The 21,837-nt window shown below is 47.3% G+C and overlaps 1 pseudogene; it reads right to left on the bottom strand.

The window, feature by feature from the left end:
- Nucleotides 1-3,795: 3,795 nt before the first annotated feature.
- On the bottom strand, nt 3,796-21,702 carry LOC144124068 (cystathionine gamma-lyase-like; annotated as a pseudogene).
- Nucleotides 21,703-21,837: the final 135 nt, after the last annotated feature.

Here is a 21,837-nt window from a genome sequence, read left to right as displayed (position 1 = left end):
CATGTACAAAAAGATGCAACAGCGCGCCGAACCCTACAGACACGTAATGCCCCACAAAAAAAAAAATGAATGGTCCGCAGTTAGTTTTTTTTATTTCATACTTTTTTGGCATTTTGTTAATAGAGTTTGAAGCATAGGTGCTCGAAGGAAAACTTTTAATTCTATAGTTCAGTAGCGTGAAAAGAAACAGATATGCGCGTATTTCCAAAAATGATACTTTATTTTGAATGCTCTTTTCACGCTTTCAACAGCAGCACGTGCCACACTAGACGACAGCCATATACACGTTTTTAGCATGGGCGCCGTTTCTTTCGGTAGCTTGTGCCCTGTAGTGTCTAGTATGAAAACGACCGCCATGCTGGTGTGTGCGATTGGATTCGCGGTGCACGCATTAAACAGGACGCAGATGGCCCAAATCGACAGTTTGGAGCGTCGCATTAATTTTTTTTCGCGTGATAAAATTGCATACTGATAGAAAAAAAAACTTTTAAAGCAGAAGTGGGATCGTTCCGTCAAGAAATGGCCAGAACTCCAGCGAATTATGATGCCGCAGGCGCTTTCACCTTCGTGATGACGACTGACATATTTAAAAAGAAATCGGACGAGTTTGGTGTATCCTGCGTGGTGAAAAACGGCGTAGGCGTAGCGCTGATTGCAAAGCCGGTCGAGGAAGTGATGCAGGGCAACTCTCAAGCAACTTTTCGTGATATTCGAAAGAGTTTGGGAGATTGTTTAGAATAACCAGCTAGGAATATTGCTCTAAGCTAGTGAAACTAGTCATTTCTCGACGACTGTTTTAAGTTGGACGTTAGTCGCATTTAATTTTTCAAGTAGGTCTACTGTGAGACCCAGAGATTACTGTCCGAAAAGTTAACAGCGATAAATTTCTTTCGTGAAGGACGACGTGGATATCTGAGAAGCGAATTTTTCGCCCGTGTCATCACTCTTGCAATGAAACAGGTTGCGTTCACGAATCGATTGTCTCGCCGAATAACGGAAAACTAGACCTAGGCTCTAGGCAGGGAACAAAACTGTTTTCTTTAAAATCCATCAGCGACTGACAATACGGGGCAGTGAGCTCTGGCCCAGTACTTCTGAGATCTGAACACTGTGGCGGAATTTTGAAGTGACGAAAAAACACAATAAAATTTTTCTTGCAGACAATCACTAAGAACACGATGCCTTGACATACGAAAAACAAAACGAGGTCAGGGCATTTCCTTCCTTCTTTTTTTGTCTCCATGTGATCAGCTCTCACGGTACGCCTCCTGCAAATTTTGATCTGTATGAAAGTTGCCTTCATGCACGGTGATTTTTTAGCTCGTTTGATGCGGACAAATTTCTGTGTGCGAACGAGTGACCCCCCCCCCCCCCCCCCCCCATATCCGCATGCGCGCTTATTGTCGGCAGTAATAAACGGGGTGGGTGTTCTTGAAAAAAAAAATGTTCTATCTCTGCCTTGCGACCAAGTCGCTTTGAATTATTAACAGGGGGCAAAGCATGCATGTTCTCATACCTTCATAAATTCAAGGCGATCGGCTTACGTGGCTGCGTTTAAATAATTTTTTCCGCTCACCCTTTTTCCGTAAACTTCTGTTGCCAATAGTGCCTTCCCTGAAATTACGTTCTTTACCATCCGCTCTCACCAACAAAATGTCCGGAGCTCGCATGAGACTCGGCCGACAAGATGAAACCCGTTTGGCTGATGCTTGCAATCCAAAAACGCCCCTCATCTGCGAAGCGGCGCAAATGAAGCAGCCTGCGCCCACACTCATGCCGCGGTTGTCGGTTCTCTTCGCACTGTTCTGCAGGTCATTTTTCATGCTTCCGATAGTTGTTGCTAGAGCCGACAAAAAAAAAAAAAACGATGAAGCCGGATGGTGTAAGGACTCGATTAAGGGTGATATCTAGACGCAAAACGCTTTTCAACTCCGTCGTTGCGCAATGAACCACGCAGCCCACTCGTATACTGTGCACCACGCCTTGGTGCCCCTGCCGCCGGCACATACCTGAGTGGAGGAGCGGCGCTGCCCGTGCCGAGGTCAAGGCTATTTTCCTCCTCGCCGCGATAACGGTCTATAATAGATGCTCGCTGACAATGACAAAGAGTGCTGTGACTGCGCTAACTATTGCGCCCAGCGTACACAGCCACTACTGCAACATTGACAAGCGTTCGAGGCCCAAATCAGCGTTGTGACGTGAAAACTTCTGATTTTGCACTCTTTATTCAGAAGACAGAAAAAAACATTTAATTCTTTTTTTGCTCTACAGCCACCGATACATAACTTATGCGTTTCGCAGTTAGTTTTGAGATCATTCGACTCTTGGAGTCACACTTTGCTCTTTTGGAAGGCGTTGAAATGTTAACGCATTAAATTTGAAAGCGTTAGTGCTCAGAAGTATACATCGGTGCTAGCTGTAGGCTATATAGAACAGCGCTGCTCGATTTTATTTACCACATCTCCTAGTACGCTCCTCAAAACCGTTGTCGCAAGTGCAGTGGTTTTGACTCCCTGCATACCAATCTTATTCAAAGAAGGCGCAAGCGATTTATTCAAGGCTGGAGCGTATTGCTAAAGTTCGTTAGCTTGGAGAGCCTCGCTAACACTTCAAATAGCGTCAAGACCGTTTAATTTTTTATGTACAGCCAGGGGTCGAAATGTCACAGATTACAGTGTTTTCTAATTCTGGCTGGCCTTGAGTGTATCCACGTCTGATGTTCTTAAGCTCGCGGGTAAATGGCTGTGTTAACAAGCGATTGCATAGACATGAAGTCGTGCGTGTTTTTCTTGGAAAGAGAAGCTAGTAGTGATCGCAGTAAATGGCGGTATAAATTATGATCGTTAGTTGGAATAAATGAGCAGCCATTTGGATTTAACTAAGATAAAACCTAGATTTTGAAGCGATGAAATGAAGCTGAAGGAATTTATGTAACGTCTATTTAAACTGTCTGGGGCACTTGCGCATCGTTTGCCGCGACTTAACAGAAGTATCGTCTGATGGGCACAATTCAGTTCCGAAACATACTCACGGCACTTGTACAGCGCTCACGGTGGAGCCCCAATTCCCGGCCAGGGCTTCAATCTTGCAACTTGTGAGGTAAAGGGAGGCCTCTGTGAGGCCATCTTTGATCAGGAACACCACCATGCCGCTGAAGCGTGAACATTCACACTTGGCCACTTCATGCCTCGAGTGGCTGGTTAGAACTACATGTTTCAATGAGAATATAATTCGACAAAGCTTCACTGAGTTGCTTTTCTTCTCTTGTGCCTCAATATCTGACATACTCTGCAACGCCGTTCCTTCTCCAATGTTCTGGAATGGTAAGTTATTTTTTATGTTTTTATCTTTGTTGACTGGACTTCAATGACCGTGGAAAACTGAACTATTGCAAATCTTCCGATTTTAGTTTTACGCTTGAAGCTGTAAATGCTGCTTTTCGTCAAACCAAATCTCCTTTTTGTAAGGATTGTAGGTTACTGTAGGTAATTCATTCGGCTTGGTGCTCGGCTATTCTGGGGTGAGATGCTTGGGAAAAGGTGCTGGACCAAACTGTTCCTTCAGGTCGGGGATTTGTTCGCCATCGAACAAATGAAATATTTATCTGCTCTTACGGTTCATGTACTTTGTAAGAGACTGAACAGGAACATCAACTCCATGAAACAGACGTTTGTGTGAGCAAAGAGCCAAGAAATAAAATTAAGATTCGCTTTTACTTTTTGCAATTTAGACAGAGGCCAAAGCCAATGCGTCGTTTATAATAGGGTTCTGTGGGAGAAGCGCTCCGACCGGAAATTAAGAAGTCATGAAGGTGTTGTCCACGGCCACATTTGCCTTGCATTTCCTCCGTACCGCATCGAATACCGCATTTATGTCGGCCACTTTCAAACCCGGATTGCTAGGCATGTCCAACCGTGCGAACTTTGCAAGAAGGGAACAAGAGAGCTAAAGGCATGGAAGGAGAGAAAGTATGGTCAGCCGCCTGTAATGTTCGGTGGACTGCAATACACGTTCAAAACTAGAAGCGAGAAATGAAGACGAAATAGTGGACACAGCATAAACGTGGAGCCCGTCGTGGCAATCATCATAGGTCCGTCGTTAGTAGAAAATTTAGCCCTAATTCCGTCAACAGGGCAAGCTCAAATTTGAGCTTTCAAATATGGAAGCAGCCTTTAATGTCTTTTGGTGCTACAACTTACAACACAGTGCAGTACTGTTTGGATAGACACTTGTTGAGTGTTTAAACATAGATAGTGGCCGAGTACGTACTCTGTTGTTCTTTCCATGTGCTGGTTTTTCATGCTAGAAAGCTAATAATTCGTATCAAAAGAGTACATGGTATTGATTACCATGCTTAACATGAGGCGACCAAACAGCTGCTTCTCAGTATTGCCTGCAAAATAAGACCTTGCATTATTCTCGCATCGAAAGCACTTTCTCGTACGCGTTACTAATGAATCTCAGATCTTATCCTTATATTCACAATTTACTACGATTTATAAATAATTTTCTTCCTTCGCTTGACTTTATTCAGAGTAATTCTCAATAATATTCATATCTCAATAATTATTTTGTTTTCAAAAAGCTTGGAGTCGTGCATTGAAGTTCTCGTGCAATAACAAGCAGATAACAATTTCTTTATAGGAGCTATTTATATCTAAATTACTGGTTTGCTTGCATCAGGAGAATTTTTTGGTAATCGGGAGTGATGAACAGAAGATGTGAAGTAGATAGAGGCAGGAAACCTCTGTTAGTATTGGTTTCAATTACTGCCGCGCATCCGGTCCCTGCAGAAGAGCTGATGTCTAAGAATGGATAATTATTGCGCTTACACTGTGCACAAGAAGCAGCGGCGGCGACCGTGCTAGCTGAAGCACCGGGAAACTAAGCTGTTCTGTTTTCGCGGTGTTGGTTCGATTGCAGCTCGGTGATGTTTTTTTTATCTGCTAGATACCGCTGCCACAACAAAGATGCGATGCTGCAGTTAGGAGGAATGAGGAGGAATAGAGTTGGGAGGAATTGACGCTGACGTCCGGACTGGCTGGATAATTATTGTACGTAAAATGTGTCAATCAATACGTTTTTTTTACGACAATAAAATATATATAGCTTCCTTAGATGTCAGGACATGTAATACTTTTGAGTATCGGCGACTGCATAAGTGTTTTTTGATCTATTTGTCATCTTGTCGATCGGAAAAGTCGAATTTTTCAAAGGCTTAATTCGCATTTTTCTCAAAATAGTTTTTGGAGCATTATGCACCCGTTTCTCAGGAACTATTGGCACTAAGCGAAGAATCTTTTCCAGAAATGTAAACACTGACTTTTTCAGGATAAAGGCCAGAATAATTAGCTTACGTCTATTTTTGTTCTTATGACGTAGAAAATACAAATCATCGGTAACAGTTCAACTGCACCAAGAAATAAAATCATTAAATTATTTTTTTCAGAGGGTGCAAAATTTGATATCGATTGTGTAGAAAACCAATTTCTACTACCGTATAAAATTTGAACACCGCTTTCAGCAGATTTTTCGAGAACGTAACTTTAATAAAAAGCATATACAAAACAATAATAGAAATATTATAAAGCATTTCAGTCTAAGTTAGAGCTTTGATGCAAGCTGCATCAATTCATATGATTGCTAAGAAATTTGATAGCCATACTTATATTACTACTACTCTAAAGTATTTTTCAAAACCATTTTCGAAGCCTCACCTCACCTAAATGAGCACTCAGCAAAGAGATGTCGCCCTTCCGGTTAATAAATCTCATTTTGTGAAGGCTAAGGCCAGCCTACGTATACAGAAGTTGTACGCTAAACTTGCCCCTCAGATGAATTTGGTAATACAAATTTCTTCTTTTATTCTGCCGCATGCCAAGGATTGCACCAAAAATTTGACAGTGGTAGCCAGTTTTGTGTCAATAAGAAGTATGCGAATTCAAAAATGTGCAATCAAAAACGGCCTTTGATAGCCCAACGCAGACCAACAGCATGGTGCATACACCATCATACTTATCTTTGTATTAGGCTTTAGCGCAGCTCCAACTTTCTTCAGGTCCGTAATGTCGACAAACGTCACATCAAATCCCCGAGAGAGAGAGAATTGAGATTTGTACTTGTCGCATGCGATTTAGGAGCCGTGCTTGTCCAGCAGTTGCAGCAACCACTGCAGTAAAGAAATTGTACTTGATGAATCTCGTTACTTCAGTAAATTAAGTCGATGCTGAGCACGTGGTCGCCTGTATTTAGCAGATGCGTCAAATTGCATATAGCTGCTATCCCTGAAGCGTACGTCGAGGCGGCGAGAAAGAAGGGGTCAGGGAAAGGAAAAAAAGACAGCATCGTGCTGACGAGTAATTCCGCATAGAGAATGGGACATCTCTATCTATGCACATTCAGGACAAGGTCCACCTATGTCATATTATATCGGGATCACGTCAATGCAGCTGCGGAAATTCACCTTGTGGTTGTCAGCGCTTGCGGCGATTATTCCTGGCCATGCAGGGGGCTTTTCGAATAGCAGGGGTAGGACAACGTACCTGTGAGGAGGTCTTCCTGCGTCAGATATGTTCGCGATGAGCCTGGGTATCAGTACTTTTAAACGCGTATTTGCCCGGAGCGAATGTCGGTTACGGCACACGTCTTATCTATCATTACTTCGACATGTCTGCCTTGTGACTTGTGATTGTCTAGAGCAGTGCTTATTCTAAGTCGGTCTTATTCATATAGACGTATAAAGAAGCTTGTTTATCTGGTTCCTTATCACAGGTTTAAAATTAACCTGTAACCGACAACGGCAGCAGGCTTCTTGTACGACATGGCAGTACCCGCACATGTACTGAGCTGGCTTTGAACTTTGAAAGCACGCAAGTTGGCCCCGCGATCGTACTGTCTAACTTGCGTGGTTCAGGCTCTGCGATGATGACGTTATGCACTGTAGATCAGAGTGAAGTACCAACGTGTGGAGAAAAATGAAGTCTAAAGTGAGAGTAACACAAACTGCTTCCTAGCATTTAGTGACAAGACTGGTATATTATGTGCCTGTAGTATTTAATAAGAAAGAAGCTATTCGGACGTAAGCTGCGTATGCCACTCGAATTCTCTCACGGCATCCTCAGTGCGAACACCTTGTGCAAACACTCCTCCATTTGTAGCATGGTTAATTAAATTGCACCCGGCGTAGTCAAGGGTACTCTCTTCTTATTCTTCGTCACCTCCGACCGGCTGCTGTGCATATACATCACAGTGAACACGTTCTAGATGTCCGGACATCACCACATTTTTATACAAACCGGTCAAGTTTTTCACGGAAAATTTACGGCGCTGACCACAAGAAAGATGGCAGTGTTTCAGCTCCGACATGAGAGCCATGTTTAGGGCAGCGAGTTTTATGTTCAGTAAACTTTACGGAACTTGGCTTGCAAGCAAACTAAGTGAAAGAGGTGAATCTTTAAGGCACAAGGCAAATCTACTGTGTCGAAGTTGACAGCTTCACGCTGACAAAAGAAGTCCCCCCCCCCCCCCCCCCCGTTGCTTGATACACATGGTGAGCGCGTCGGTCGCTCTTTAGGACATCGAGCTGGCGTGGATAACTACTCTGCAGTGAAAGTGCTCCAAAAGCGACCACAGACATCAATATGGTCGTTTTGCGAAACAGCTTTTTCCTAGGACTGAGCCAGGCGCCATTGGAAGACTGAAAGAGTGTTCCTTTAGAATGGTTCGCTCGAAAGGGAGCGCCTTATACCCCAGCACCAGGCCTCTTTCTAAGCCCCTGGTCAGACCTAATGGCTCCTTTTTTAACCATACGAAGTGCGGGTCCAAGAGGACGACGCATTTAACAGGCCCGGTACGGTTCGGCCCCTTTAACCCGAGAAGCTTGGTAAGGTGATAAAATTTATTAGTCTGCGAAGCACATAATTACCTGTCAGTTCAGGAGCAAACTGAGTACAGAAGCCCATACGAGCTTCATGCAGCGGTCACTAATGCCTCGAGAATGTCTTTCATAGAAGAGAATATATATAAAATGGTGAGTTATACTGCGCAGAGAACTAATTCAACAAACACAATTTCATGTCTCTATAAAACTAACTGCCAAATATATTGTCACGCGCCTTCGTAGAATTCCACAGAAGTACATCAACGGTTAGACAAATCGGTGGAAGAAAAGGAAGAGGAACAGCAGAAAGACGCTTGTAGGCTTCGTCACGGTCCTGCTTCGATTGATCCCTTTGTAACGAACCTCCGTGCGTGCTAAGCACGTAACAGTTTTGGTGAGCGGTGCCGGGTATCCATCACGGAGCGTTCCATCTATCAACGAAGCCGTAGACTCGCTGGCTTGCCCCCTATGCCATTGGACATAACTGGAGGCTACAATACCGAGCCACATGGACCATCCAACAACTGACCACATAATCGAGAGCCCCGGACATTCTTTGGAAAACTTGAGGAGGACGTTGACGAGTGGCTGAAACACTACGAAAGAGTGAGAAAATATAATCGCTTAAACGCTGCTACTAAACAGGCTAACGTGGTGTTCTTCCTTGCCGCCACTGCCTACGACTGGTTCAACGATCACGAGGATTCGCTCAGTACATGGGCTACATTTACAAGCGGGATCAATTTTGGGGACGAATCGGCAAAGAAGGAGCATATGGAACAGACATTACTTCACCGGGATCAAGTACCCGGAGAAACTTTCACTGCATACATCGAAGCTATCTTAAAGCTGTGCAAGCTAGTGAATTCCAGTATGCTTGAACAAGACAAAGTCAGCCACCTACTAAAAAGAATGGCGGAAGACGTTTATAATTTCGTGATTAGGAAAGACAGCCTGAGCACCACCGCAGACGTTATAAATCATTGTAGAACATTTGAAGCTCTCAAGCTGCGTCGAATCACTCCTGAATTCGGGAGACTGACACCAATGTCACCTCTGTAGCCAGTGTTGAAGCCTGTCCTTCACATTAAATGGCTGATATCATACGGGAGATTGTTCGCGAGGGATTGTCCAGATCCAGGGACACCTTCCGCTGTGCAGAACATCTGCGGCACAGTTGTGCACCGCAGGCAGATGTCGCCGCCCTGTCCACTCCGTGGGCTCAACCTAGCGGCGCTTCGCATATGGACGATCGGAGCAATTATGCCCAACGTTATGCCCACCAGCCGACGGGAAGCCCGCCTACCCTCAAGACGTGGTTTGTCAGCAGCGAGAGCCTGGCTACAACCAACGTCGTGACTTTGTTCGCAAGGACTCTTATGGCGATCCCTGGCGCTCTCAAACTTTTTGTTACTGGTGTGGCATTGCGGGGGCTATCGCTAGATATTGCTGCCGCCGTTTCTCTAGTGCTCAAGACTACCGACCCCCGGCGAATATTCACGGACAACTGGACACCGAACAGCAGCGATCGCCGACTATGTCCGCTTGGGACACGTACCATTCCACACATTTGCGGAGTTCATCACCCGCATTTGATCGCAGTGTGACGCTGCCACCTCAGCGCCAACGGCGGTCACCTTCCCCTCGACGTCGTGCTTCCCCTCCGCCTCCGGGAAACTATGAGGCGCGGCCGAAGAAGGTGAGGCCGCCGGCGAGTCGATGACGTTCATACCTTTACCCGTGTTTATGTTGAAGAACAAATTGAAGGTGTTCATTGATGGTGTGAAAACAATGGCTCTTGAAGACACTTGTGCTACAGTATCCGTTATGAGTTTGAGGTTTAAGAACCATTTAGGCAGAAAAGGAATGTTTAGTGGTGACCGTTCAGCGTTATTCCGTGGTGCCGGTGGTGAACCTTTGGTCCCACTTGCTTGTGTGCTTGAGATGTTGTTATTGGTGGCCCAACGTCTCGAACAGAATTCGCAGTGCTACCTCGGTCAACGCATAATGTGATCCTTGGGATTGATTTTCTGCAAGAGTTTGGCGCAACTTCAGACTGTCATACGGGAGAGATTGCTTTCAATTCGTCACTACTTTCGGCTCTTGTGGATGACTTGGCACCTGATTTTGAAGCATATGCGGTGGAAGAAGACACTATTGTACCAGCTTTATCTGCAGCATTCAGGCGGGCTTCGTCTATTCGCAATCAGTGCGAACCTTTTGAAGCTGTACTAGAATCTATGGCACTCGCCTGCTTTAAGAAGAGCGTCCTCGTGCCTCGTTGCGTCGTTCCCGTGGTCAGAGGCCGCACCGAGCTGTGGACAGTCAACCCCTTTGAAGAGCCAACTGTGTTGCCTCGGGGCCTAAAACTCGCCCGTTTCGAGGAAGGCGTGTCAGGTTTCGTCCCGGCGTTAACCAGCTCTGTCACTGAGCAGCCCGTGCAACGAGATATGAAGACCCAAGTTGAGGCTATGATTAATCAGTCTCTTTCTACAACCGAGTGTCGGATTCTAGTGGACTTACTTCTGAAGCACGTGATCGCGTTCGACTACGCAAAGGACGTCTAAACACCACTGCCTACCGGTCGTATTCATCACACGATCACCTGCGATACGCCAGAAGCCCTACCGAGTCCAAGCAACTAAACGTAAGTTAATAGATGACGAAGTTCAAGAGATGCTGAAGCGCCGCATTAGTCGAGAATATTCTAGTCCTTGGGCAGCTCGGTTATCCTTGTTAGGAAAAAATATGGCACATAGAGGTTTTGTGTTCGCTACCATCGCTTAAATACAGCCTCGAAGAAAGACGTCTACCCACTTCCCCGTATAGATGACGCAATTGGCTGTCGGAACTCAGCTTCATACTTTCCTTCTATTTATCTGACATCAGGCTACAGGAAAATCCCCATGCACACTGCAGATAAAGAAAAACGGCCCCAGGCGGCATTTATGAATTTAACGTTGTGCCTTTTGGCTTATGTAACGCGCCTGCAACATTCGAGCGGCTCATGGATACAATACTGCGTGGAATAAAGTATCAAATTTGGTTATGTTATTCCGACGACGTTGTAATCCTTGGCAAAACATTTAGTGAGCACAACAGCCGTCTGGATATCGTACTTGATTGCATGGAACCAGCTGGTGTTGTCCTGAAGTCAAAGAAAGGTCGTTTTGAGAACCGCGAAACAATTTGGTCACTTAGTTGATAAAGTAGGTGTTCGGCCACATCCCAAGAAAATTGAGGCTGTCAAAAGTTTTACGATGCCCCAATCAGTAAAAGAGCTGGAAAGCTTTTTAGGGCTCTGCTCGTACTTTCGGCGCTTTATACCAAGGTTTGCGGACATCGCTTACCCACTCACGTGTCTGCTGCATAAATATGCACCATTCAATTGGACCAGCGAATGTGACGCAGCTTTCTGTCATATGAAATTTCTTTTGACCTCGGGCCCCATCCTACTCCACTTCTGCCCATCTGCACCAATTCAAGTAAACACTGATGTAAGTGGTATCTTTGTTGGCGCTGTACTTATACAACGCCATGCCACGATCAGCACGTGGTAGCATATGCAAGCCAGTCGTTGAGTATGTGCGAAAGGAATTACACGGTTACCGGGCAAGAATGTCTCGCCTTTGTTTTCGCTGTACAGCGCTTCCGCTCCTATGTGTACGGGAATCCTTTCACCGTCGTAACCGACCACCATTCGCTTTGGTGGCTAGTGAGTCTTCGTGACCCCTGTGGAAGGCTCGCACGATGGGCTTTGAGCTTACAAGAATTCAACTTTACTGTGATGCATAAAAGCGGCCGTAAACACTCAGATGCTCATTGTCTCTCGCATTTGCCGCTTCAAACAGCTGATGACGACAAAGACAACTTCGATGAATACTTGGCTTCACTTTCGCTAGCCTTCCCGATCTTCGAGTTATCCGAACTGAGCAACGCAAAGACCAAGCATTAACCTCTTTGCTTGATGCCGCCAAAGCTTCTCTAAGGAGAACTTTTTCCATTTGCGAGGGACTCCTTTATAAGAAGAATTTCACTTCTGGGGGAGCCTGCATGCTTCTTGTCGTGTCAGAAAGCCTACGCGACAGAGTTCTTGAAAATGCACGACGACGCCACGTCTGGGCACTTGGGCGTGGCCCGAACACTCCACCGCACACAGCAACGATTTTACTGGCCTAAGATGCGTTCAACAATCCAGCGCTATGTGGCCAGCCGTTTCCAATGCCAGCGAACCTGCCGACTTCAAGTCCACCGGGAAAACTGCGGACAGTCACACCTCCAACAGCCCCGTTTGAGCAAGTTGGCATTGACATTGTTGGACCTTCCCCACGGTCCTCCAAAGTAAACAGATGGATTCTTGTGTGCGTAGATTACTCAACCCGTTATTGTGAGACAGCTGCGATACCAGCCGCTACTGCGTCTGAAGTCTAACACTCTCTCCTACTAAATCATATTTCATTTGAATCGGAAATAAAGCCGGCTTACGGAAAGCTCGCCCTTTAAATTTTACGGTACATAATTCTCTGATTCCTCAGGTAGAAACTGTTCGTATTCTTGGTCTTCTCCTCCATACATATGGGAGTGGCACCCCGTGGCTGAAAGCCACCCGTAAATCGGCTCATGCTACTCTAGGTCTGATTCGTCGCATAGCTATGCTCTCTGGTGGTGCACGTGCTCATACGGCCCGCCAGCTTGTGCGCTCTATCCTTCAGCCACGGATAGTATATCAAGCACAATTTCAACGTCTCACCCGCTGACAGTGGGACTCCCTTGAAGCTATGAATCGTGAGGCTATGCGCGTCATTACATATCTGCCTCGTTTAACCCCCATGCCTGTGCTACAGGAGTTCGCCCAACTTAATACACTCAGTGAACTCATCGACCAACGGGTGGCAAATAGAGCTCGAAAACAGTCTCTCCAACTTCATGGTTTAAAGACAGTTCCGCCGTTGTCCTATTGCCAGCTCACTGACAATCACCCCACTGTTTTCCCGTCGGTATCAGCAGCGTATCTGCCTGAACGATGCATATTATACACGGATGCATCACATTCTGCGGAGAGGGGAGTTACTGCTATGTATAGTCCATCTCATCCGCATCTCAACTCTCGCGCGACGTATACTGCGGATACGTGCACTCCCCTGGCATTGGAACTTCAAGCCATTTATAATGCCATTGGTTCTCTTCCGCTCGTTCCAACATTCAATACAGTTCATATTTACACCGACTCCCGCGCCGCCCTTAAACAGCTTAAGGCTGCTCGACGGACATTCCAGATTTCACAATCAATTCATGTGCTCCGCGCAAAGTATCCATGTCCTGTGCGCATACACTGGATTCGCGGCCATGCCCAGGATCCACATAACATTCAAGCGGATGCTATGACTCATCTTCATACATCAGACGATCTACCACCTTCCCCCTCTTTCTCCAGATCCGTTCCTGTCCCATGTTTCCGATTCCGAAGTTCTGCGCCAGCGAACACGCGCTCTAATTCCTCCGTGTTCGCACCCTCTCCCCCGTAGTCTTACTCGGCAGGAGGAGGTATCCGTGCGCCGGATTCAGGCAGGGGCGGCTCTTACACCATCTGTCCGTCATCGGTGGCGTGACAAAGATGTGCCAGCACATGACAGGTGCCCTCACTGTAGCACTGCACCGGACATTTGTGATGTGCGGCACTTGTTGCGGACGTGCCCAGCGACGGCTGCTATCAGAAAACGGCTCCTCAGGGAGGTGAGCCTGCGGTGGAACCGCGAAAGTGACTACGTGAAGTGGACTATGGACAACCGTTTCATTAGCAACCTCTGCGACTACCTCAGCGCAACGGTTCTTCACTCCTTTTAACTTTCAATCCCGTGCATTCCTTCCCCTCTTCCTTTTTCAACTTATGCCTCATGGCACACTTCTAGAATAAAAAAAAGTATCTCATTTCCTACTTCGATTTGGCATTCTTCGCCACGGCCCTCCTGCAGTTCTCATTAGTGGCCGTGGACGCCAATTCACAACGGACATTGTCGAAGAACTTGTCCACCTCAGCGCCTGCAGTTTTTGCTCCTCGACCCCTTATCATCCCCAAACGAGCGGTGTTGTAGAACGTACTAATCGGACGCTCACCGCCATGTTGGCTGTGTACGTCGCTGTAGATCATAAAGACTGGGTTGGTGTACTCCCGTTCATTACTCATGCATACAACACAACGCAATATGAGACAACTGGCTACAGCTCCTTCTACTTGCTCTACGCTCGCTCGCCTCGCTGTGACCTCGACACCAAACTGCCATTTTTTATTCATAATAAACCTTCTCTTGCTACCCCATTATGCAGAGCTGAAGAAGCTCGCCAGCTTGCCCGCGTTCGAATTTTATCTGCGTAAGAGCGTTCTCAGAACCGCTACGACGCCGGGCACCAACAAGTTTTTTATGTTCCTGGTGACATTGTGTGGTTGTGGACACTTCTACGCAAGCGTGGTCTTTGTCAGAAGCTGCTGTCACACTACACTGGACCGTTTGTTGTGTTAGAGTGCATAAGCGACCTCAATTATGCTATATCACGGCTAACTCCAAGTGGTCGATGGCCACGCCAGTCTGAGGTGGTGCACGTAGCCCGCTTCAAGCGATTTCATCCGAGAAGCTCTATTTAACTCGCCCGACGAGAATTGTCTACGCGGAGGGAAATGTCACGCGCCTTCGTAGAAACTCGAAGGAAGAAAATCAGCGGTTGGACGGAACGGTGGAGGGAAAGGAAGAGGAAGGGCAGAGGGACGCTTGTAGGCTTTGTCGCGGTCCTGCTTCGATCGATCCCTCTTTAATAAACCCCCGTGCGCGCCAAGCACGTAACAATATGTTTCGTGGTGTTAGTAGTTTAGCGGCCCCAACTACATGTTGCCTATAAAAAGTTGCGTACTGGAGAACTCCGGATTAATTCCGACTACCAAATGCTCTATAACGCGCACTGCCATCACGAAATTGCTAAATCTGGAGAAGAGCTTAGGAGGCCACTTCTTTTAAGAGCGTTAGCTCTTATCACGTTTCGAGATTTCGTGGGGTCTGCTACCACTCTTGATCACAGCGCCATCTGTGGCAGCAGCTACTCATCACGTTTCGATATTTCGTGGTCTGCTACCACCCTTAGTGTTCCTGTATATGCTCCCGCAGGGAGCAGAGTTGCGCGACTGTTTTCCTCGCGCCGCTCTTGACGCCATTCGCCAAGCGGCCGTCACGTGATTCCGCAGACGACATTTGTTCCATTTTGAAGTGGAAGAGCCGACTTTCCAGGCGCAACGCCGGTTCCTCGCCAGCCCCAGTACCCTCTCGGCTGCCATCGTGATCGGACGCGTCCGGTGCGGTGTGTTCCCGCCTTTTCCGTGCGCTCCAGTTGTATAAATTTTGATAGTGTCAGTGACAGCAGCCTCCAACTATGACGGGGTTCAGTGCGGAAAACTGCAAGAACCGTACCGAAAGCGGCAAAGCTTTTTACGCAGTGCCGTCCGGACGGTCAGTCGTACGTCAGCGATTGCGCTGGCTTTTGCGTATGGGACGCAGGAAAGCAGCTCCGAAAGGAACTCGAATATGCGAGGTAAGAGAATGAGCAGCACAACTTTACCGTATTTGCATGACTCACTTAGCCACATAACCTCCATTGTCTCATACCTCCCTCCGGCGTTGCGACCATCATTTGGCTATGTGCCTAGTCTGATAAAAATTACAGTTCAATATAAATTATAAATTGTTCAGCAGGCACGCTCAAACTCCATGCGGCGACTCATGTTTGCCATCAACAAATCATCTTCATTCTTCCTGCAACGCTACAAGTTCCAAATGAAAATGTGAACAAAGGTTCTGTTCCTAACCTGGCTGCACGTGACAGAGCATTTCTCATGTGCAGCCGCTGCCAGCCCGTCTGCTTATTCTGCTGCCACATCCAACATTTTGCAGAAATGGTTTCTTTTGTGAAATAATGTTTGACAAGCAAACTGTATGTGAAATTTTGTTCTAGTCCCAGTTTACTACACAGAAGTAGGAGGCCAGTCTCTCGCATGACAACAAGCTTTGCCTAGACTTTTTAACTATTTTTATTCTTAAGAATACCCCTAATGTTCCACTGACATGGATGTTAACACTGGAGGAGAGGGGAACAAAAATAGCATTAAACACTTGAAAAAGCAAAATTGGATATTCAGATAATTATTTTTCCTTGAGTAAAAGCATAGAGCAGTCCAAAACCAAGATAATTCAGAATGCAGTGAAGGTACATTTAATTCAAGTAGGTCAAGAGAAAACGCAATAGTGCTTAGGGAAAAACGAGCAATTAAATAACAGCACCAGAAAGAGATATCACGTTTCGAGATCCTTGGAAACTGGTATACCACAATTCAGCTGCAGTGACTTAAGGCAGGCTTCTCTAACTTTTGGATATTAAAGAAGTACGGCACGTGATGTGTTTGGCCTGAAAAAATGACCATGACATAGGAAAAATGCAATGCAGGGCTCGAAGTAAGAGCGACAAATTATACGTATATTTTGTGAAAGATAAGCGCGCGAGTTTGCGATATCTGTGCCTTTGGTGGGTTCGATTTACTTGCGTGCAAAATGCATAGCTTTAGACTGCCCGCATTCACATCGTATGCAGCGTGGTTTCACAAGCTTCGTACCACATCGGCGGTTGAAACCCTATAGAATAATGTATTTCAATGTGGTTCTGCAGGGAGATGCATTACCGCAGTTCTCTTCATCGCACAACTCACGCAGCTTTTTCATTTCCAAGCATTTCTGTGCCATTATTGTCCGTACTGCGAGCTATCGCTGTCATTCCGCGATCTTCCTGTCATGCTCTATGATATTTCCGGAAAATCAGATTATTTTTCGACGTTTTTTTTAACGAAGTATGATGGCCTTAGCATCGATCCCTGAGCACAGAGACAGTAAAACGAAAAAAGGATGCCCGCAATCTAGCGCCGTTTGTAAGCTTCTCAAAAAAAAAAAAAGCGAACTGCTCTACAACGCCAGCCCCGTCATAATCCCAGTGCCTGTGCGCTTGAGGAGCTGCTGTCCCGCACAGCTTGGAACAAAATGGCGGACCTTCGCGCAACTCTGCTCCCTGCGGGAGCATATACAGGAACACTAACCACCCTCAGATCATAGCGCCATCTGTGGCTGCAACTAGGAAACAGCGCATCTCGCATTGAGAGTTGTAGCGCCATCTACAACAGCATTGTAGAAACAACCACCTGCTGCGCGCCAAAAATCACATCACGGTTCAATACCGTTTATAGAGGTGCAACTATGTGATTATGACGACAGGGGACGAAATGGCGGGATATTTTGCTTTCTCGTATCCAAGATGGCGGCCATTAAAATTGGTTGTGCCCTTTCATAGCTCCCCCCCCCCCCCTCTCACCAAACGGGCAGGGAAACTATACATGTGTACATTCGTTCCGATATATTTACTCGGACAACAACGGGCACCCATCCGGGGACAGTTGTATACCGAATTTGGTAGGCAAATAAAACCCTATGGGTTGTGGTATAGAAATAAAACCGCAATTAAATAATAGGTAAATAATGTATACTTGCAATTATTAATCGAAGCGTTACCATATCGCACCGCAAGCCGAATTCAAGGCCCACTTTGACCCCCCAAACAAAGCTAATTTCGCTTGGGACGTATCTTGAGGGGTGGTGGTAGTGGTTTTATTAAAAATAATAGTAAAAAGGAAGGAAAAGATTTTTGCTAGCCCCGGCATCTGCCATCGATACTGAAGCACCTGAGCTGGGGCAGCGGAAATAAAGGACAGCAGGCAGAATGGAGAAATGAAATGAAAGAGGTGAGGGGACAGGAATAGAGGACAGGGGGAGAAGTAATATGTACAAACTATTTACACAATAAGAAATGTGTCCAGGTTGTGCGCGTGATTAGTTCATTTTAGAGGAATTAAATCACACACGCGCACAGCACTGTGTTGGTTACAACTGGAGTGGGGCGTCCAGTTATTAATCGTTCAAGGTAGAACTCGCGGAGCGTTCGGTCACTGCGTGTAACTACCTGACGGAGAACAGACGGGACGTCAAGCCCGTGTGTTCGAGGAATGCACAGAGGCTCACCAAAGTTCGCTCACGAGTGCGCGCACTGCCCTGCGGCCACATTAGCGTCTTGATGGAGTCTGGTAGTATGCCCTGCGCCCTATAGGCCGCGAGCATATCGCGACGAGCATCGGCGAACGCGGAGCAGCGAAGGAGCAGATGTTCTAGTGTTTCCACTGAACCGCATCCGTCACACACATCACTCGTCGCGATTCCGTGACGCACCCGTCGTTCCCCGGGCCACACGCAGCCAATGCGCGCGCGGAGGATCATTGCACGTTGTGACCATGTAAGCGCGCGACAGCCGGTGACACTGTCGATGCTCTCACCTCCCGCGATGCGTGGGTCGGGGTGCTGCTTTCGGAGATGGTCGTGGATGGCCGCACGCATGTCCTCCAGCGCAAGGGGCAGATCGCTGGCAGGTAGTTGGTGTGCAGCGGTCGCGAGGTCGTCAGCTTCTTCGTTGCCGGCGATGCCGCAGTGACCGGGAACCCACTGTGCACGCACGGCACAACCTCTCTGCGCGAGGCGCTCGATGCGCGAGCGAATTTCCCGCACTAGTGGGGTACCGCGGCCGTTAGATTGCAGGCGGCTGAGGGCGGCGCGGGAGTCGCACAGCAGAGCACTCCTGGGCGGCGGAGGGCCGAGAGTGAGCAGCAGGTCCAGCCCGAGCCGGATCCCCATCAACTCCGCCGTGGTGGAGGAGCCCAGGAAGGCTGCGTGTTGCTGGCTGTGCAGTCGCAGGGCGGGGATGGTGGCCGCCGCAGCAAGGGAGCAGCTGTCGCGGGCCACTGAGCCGTCGGTGTAGACGAGGAGATGGTCCTGGAGCAACTCGATAATGGGTAGACGTGCATCGTTATTTCTCTGATATATGGCGCTAGGCGGCAATCGTCCCGCTAGGCGACGCGCGTGCACGCGTAGCCGAGCATGATGGCAATCCACCCCGTTTCAAAGGGTATTACATTCCGTTTCTCGAGAGGAGCGGCGCGTTCGTCTTCACTTTCTTCATCTAGTAAACCAAACAGCTAACGCTCGTTACTTCGTCTTCCAGACGGCGGCTGCCGGTGGCGGCCTTTAGCGCCCGCTCGGAGCGCAACGAACATGGGCGAATATCCATGAACGAGCGATTCGGGGACATCAGGCTGTTTTTAGTTAGAACTTCTCGAAAGAGCTTAAGAAGGATGGCTGCCCGCATTAAGTGCTTCCAACAACGGAGGAAATCTGCGTGCTGTCGGGCAGGCCTAATGTCATGATGTGCTGGGATATGCGTGCGATATGCTTGGCCCTTACACCACATGCACGTACCGTACTTGACCTGCTACAGGCTAATCAGGCATTCTTCGAGGCACTTGCGCGTCCGGTTGCTACATCTTTAGCAGTAGAATCGCTGAAATGAGGAAGCACTGTACATATAAGTTGGCGTCCGCTATATTCACGTGCCCATTGAGCACTTGTGCAACTCTTTTCTATCTATCTGCTTTGTTCAACGGGTTTCATTTAGTTACTGCGCCATGCAGCTCCTAAACAACTTTCTATCGACTCTATATTGTAGAGCACTGTTCTATTATATATAGAAGTGACACCACATTTTTAGGCACTTTGCGCGAAACAACCAGTGTATGTTCTCTATTTAATCTCATGGTGAGATGCTTCGTTACGAGAGTGCCTATTTAGTTTACGTTCTGGTTGTGAGTGAACGATCATCAAGAATCTTTAGAGTGTGGTGATGAACATGATGTGTCATGAGCCTTCGCTTCAAGGTCCAGAGACTCGAGTGCCACGCTTCCATTTTGCTGCACACTTTTGCAGATTTCCCAAAAAGCGCCCAACTGTGCAGCTATGGCGGAAAATGGAGAACGAAACGGCACATGGCACATGAACGCAGCATATCGATTTTAGGTTAAGGCCCTGCGCTCATACCAGTGAAGACAAAGATTAGAGAATGTTAGATGGAAGATAAAAGCAAAAAAAAACGAAAGAAACGCGCGGACAGTGACGGCGATAACCGCACCACACGTTCGGTCACCCGACAGCCCTAAAGCTCAAACACACTGTAGGCGAATGCCCGCATGGATATCAGCAGAGAACGGCACACTGCAGTGCATCTATCCCATGGTATACTTTGTGACGCGCCCATCCGCGGCGGGAGAAACACAGTTTTCATTGCAGACATGCCAAGTCGCTGGCAACGACTCCGGTTTCAAAGGCAAAGGAAAGGCTGTTCTTCTTGCTGAAAGTTCTACAAAGCGGTGTATTTTAAAATATGTTTGAAATCCAAACAGTCAACAGGCCGACTTGAAAACACGCGACACAGAGATCAAGCTGCGCCATCTACTAGTTCAGCAAATAAACGTCAGTACTATGCAGGCGCCTTAGCGCTACTTGTAAAACCGCAGTCTTTGAAAGAGGTGTTACACATCACGAAGAATGTCTGGAAACGCGCCTAGTATCGGAGGGGCTATGATCTACCAACGCAATACTAAATGAAGACGAATACCTCTGTCAATCTTACGGCCGTTTTCTTTGTTTTTTAATTTGTGCTCAATCTCTTTTTAACTTTCTTTCGCTTGTTTTGCCCTCTCCATTTCGCTCTCTCATCGATAGATCTCCTTTTTAAAGAAGCCATGCTATTCAATGTCGAAAGATAGTATTCCATGTTTTGGAAGCTAACAACAGCAGGTAGTTGTAAACCCCTGGCGTATGCAACAGGCAGCTGAAAGGTGATGAAACAAATATGTCTGATGCACATCGTTTGTTTATTTGAACGTTTCGTTTATAGGGCTTAACGCCCCAAAGTGACTCGGCTAAGAGGAAAGCCGTAGTGGAGAAAAAAATTCAAACCTAAAATTGGTTTTTAGGGAAAATAAATGACACAGTATCTGTCTCGCATATCTGCGGACACCTAAACCACGCCGTAAGGGAAGGGATAAAGGAGGGAGTGAAAGAAGAAAGGAAGAGGTGCCGTAGTGGAGGGCTCCGGAATAATTTCGACCACTGGGGACCTTTAACCTGCACTAACATTGCACAGCACACTGGTGCCTATGCGTTTCGCCTCAACCGAAACGCTGCCGCCGCGGTAGGGTTCAAACCCGAGAACTCCGGATCAGTAGCGAAGAGCTTCGGATGCTTTCGACCTATTAGGGTTCTTAACGTCCACTGACATCTCACGCGACACGGGCGTCTAGCATTTCGCTTCCATGGAATTGCAACCGCTGCGGCCGGAATCGAAACCGCGTCTTTTGGGTCAGCAGCCGAGCGCCGCAATCGCTGAGCCACCGCGGCAGCTTATAGAAAGTTTCATTACGCATGCCATATTCAAATAGCGAAGAAACTAATACCAAATTTAGCATTTAACGGATTGTGACCTTTCTCTTTAGTAGCGCAGTGTTAAGAAAGGTACGTTGCGAACCATTTCGGAGTGTGAATTGAGAGTGAATTTTGTTTTTTCTCTATAGCATTTTTCGTGTCGGTTAAGTTTCGCTGAATACGAGAAAGCGACGGATCCCTACCTATGCACATAACCAGACGGCTTAGTTTCGTAGCTGAAACAAGAATTATTCGAATTTCGCTCACAAATGGCTGTGCCGGTTCAGTCCGGTTGAAAGTGGTGGCCAAAGAGATGGGCGGCACGGCGGCTCGGCAGTTCCACTGTTCTGGCTTCTGACCGGTGTGGATGGCGTTGGTGGAGACTTGGAGTTTGGCGTAGTCGACACGGCTCTCATCGAAGCTCTCGGTGGTGCCCATGCCGTTGTATTTTCTACCTACTGCGCACAGTGTAATGAACACGCTCACCAGACTCAATGCTTACTGACTGGTGCGTCTCTCCTCTCACCGTGAACGTTTGCAGGCTGCGTGTTGCGTGCTGCCGGGGTGGTTGCG

Source organism: Amblyomma americanum, chromosome 3 (genome assembly GCF_052857255.1).
Source record: "Amblyomma americanum isolate KBUSLIRL-KWMA chromosome 3, ASM5285725v1, whole genome shotgun sequence".
NCBI classification, from domain to species: domain Eukaryota; kingdom Metazoa; phylum Arthropoda; class Arachnida; order Ixodida; family Ixodidae; genus Amblyomma; species Amblyomma americanum.
This window is presented reverse-complemented; position numbering and strand designations above follow the sequence as displayed.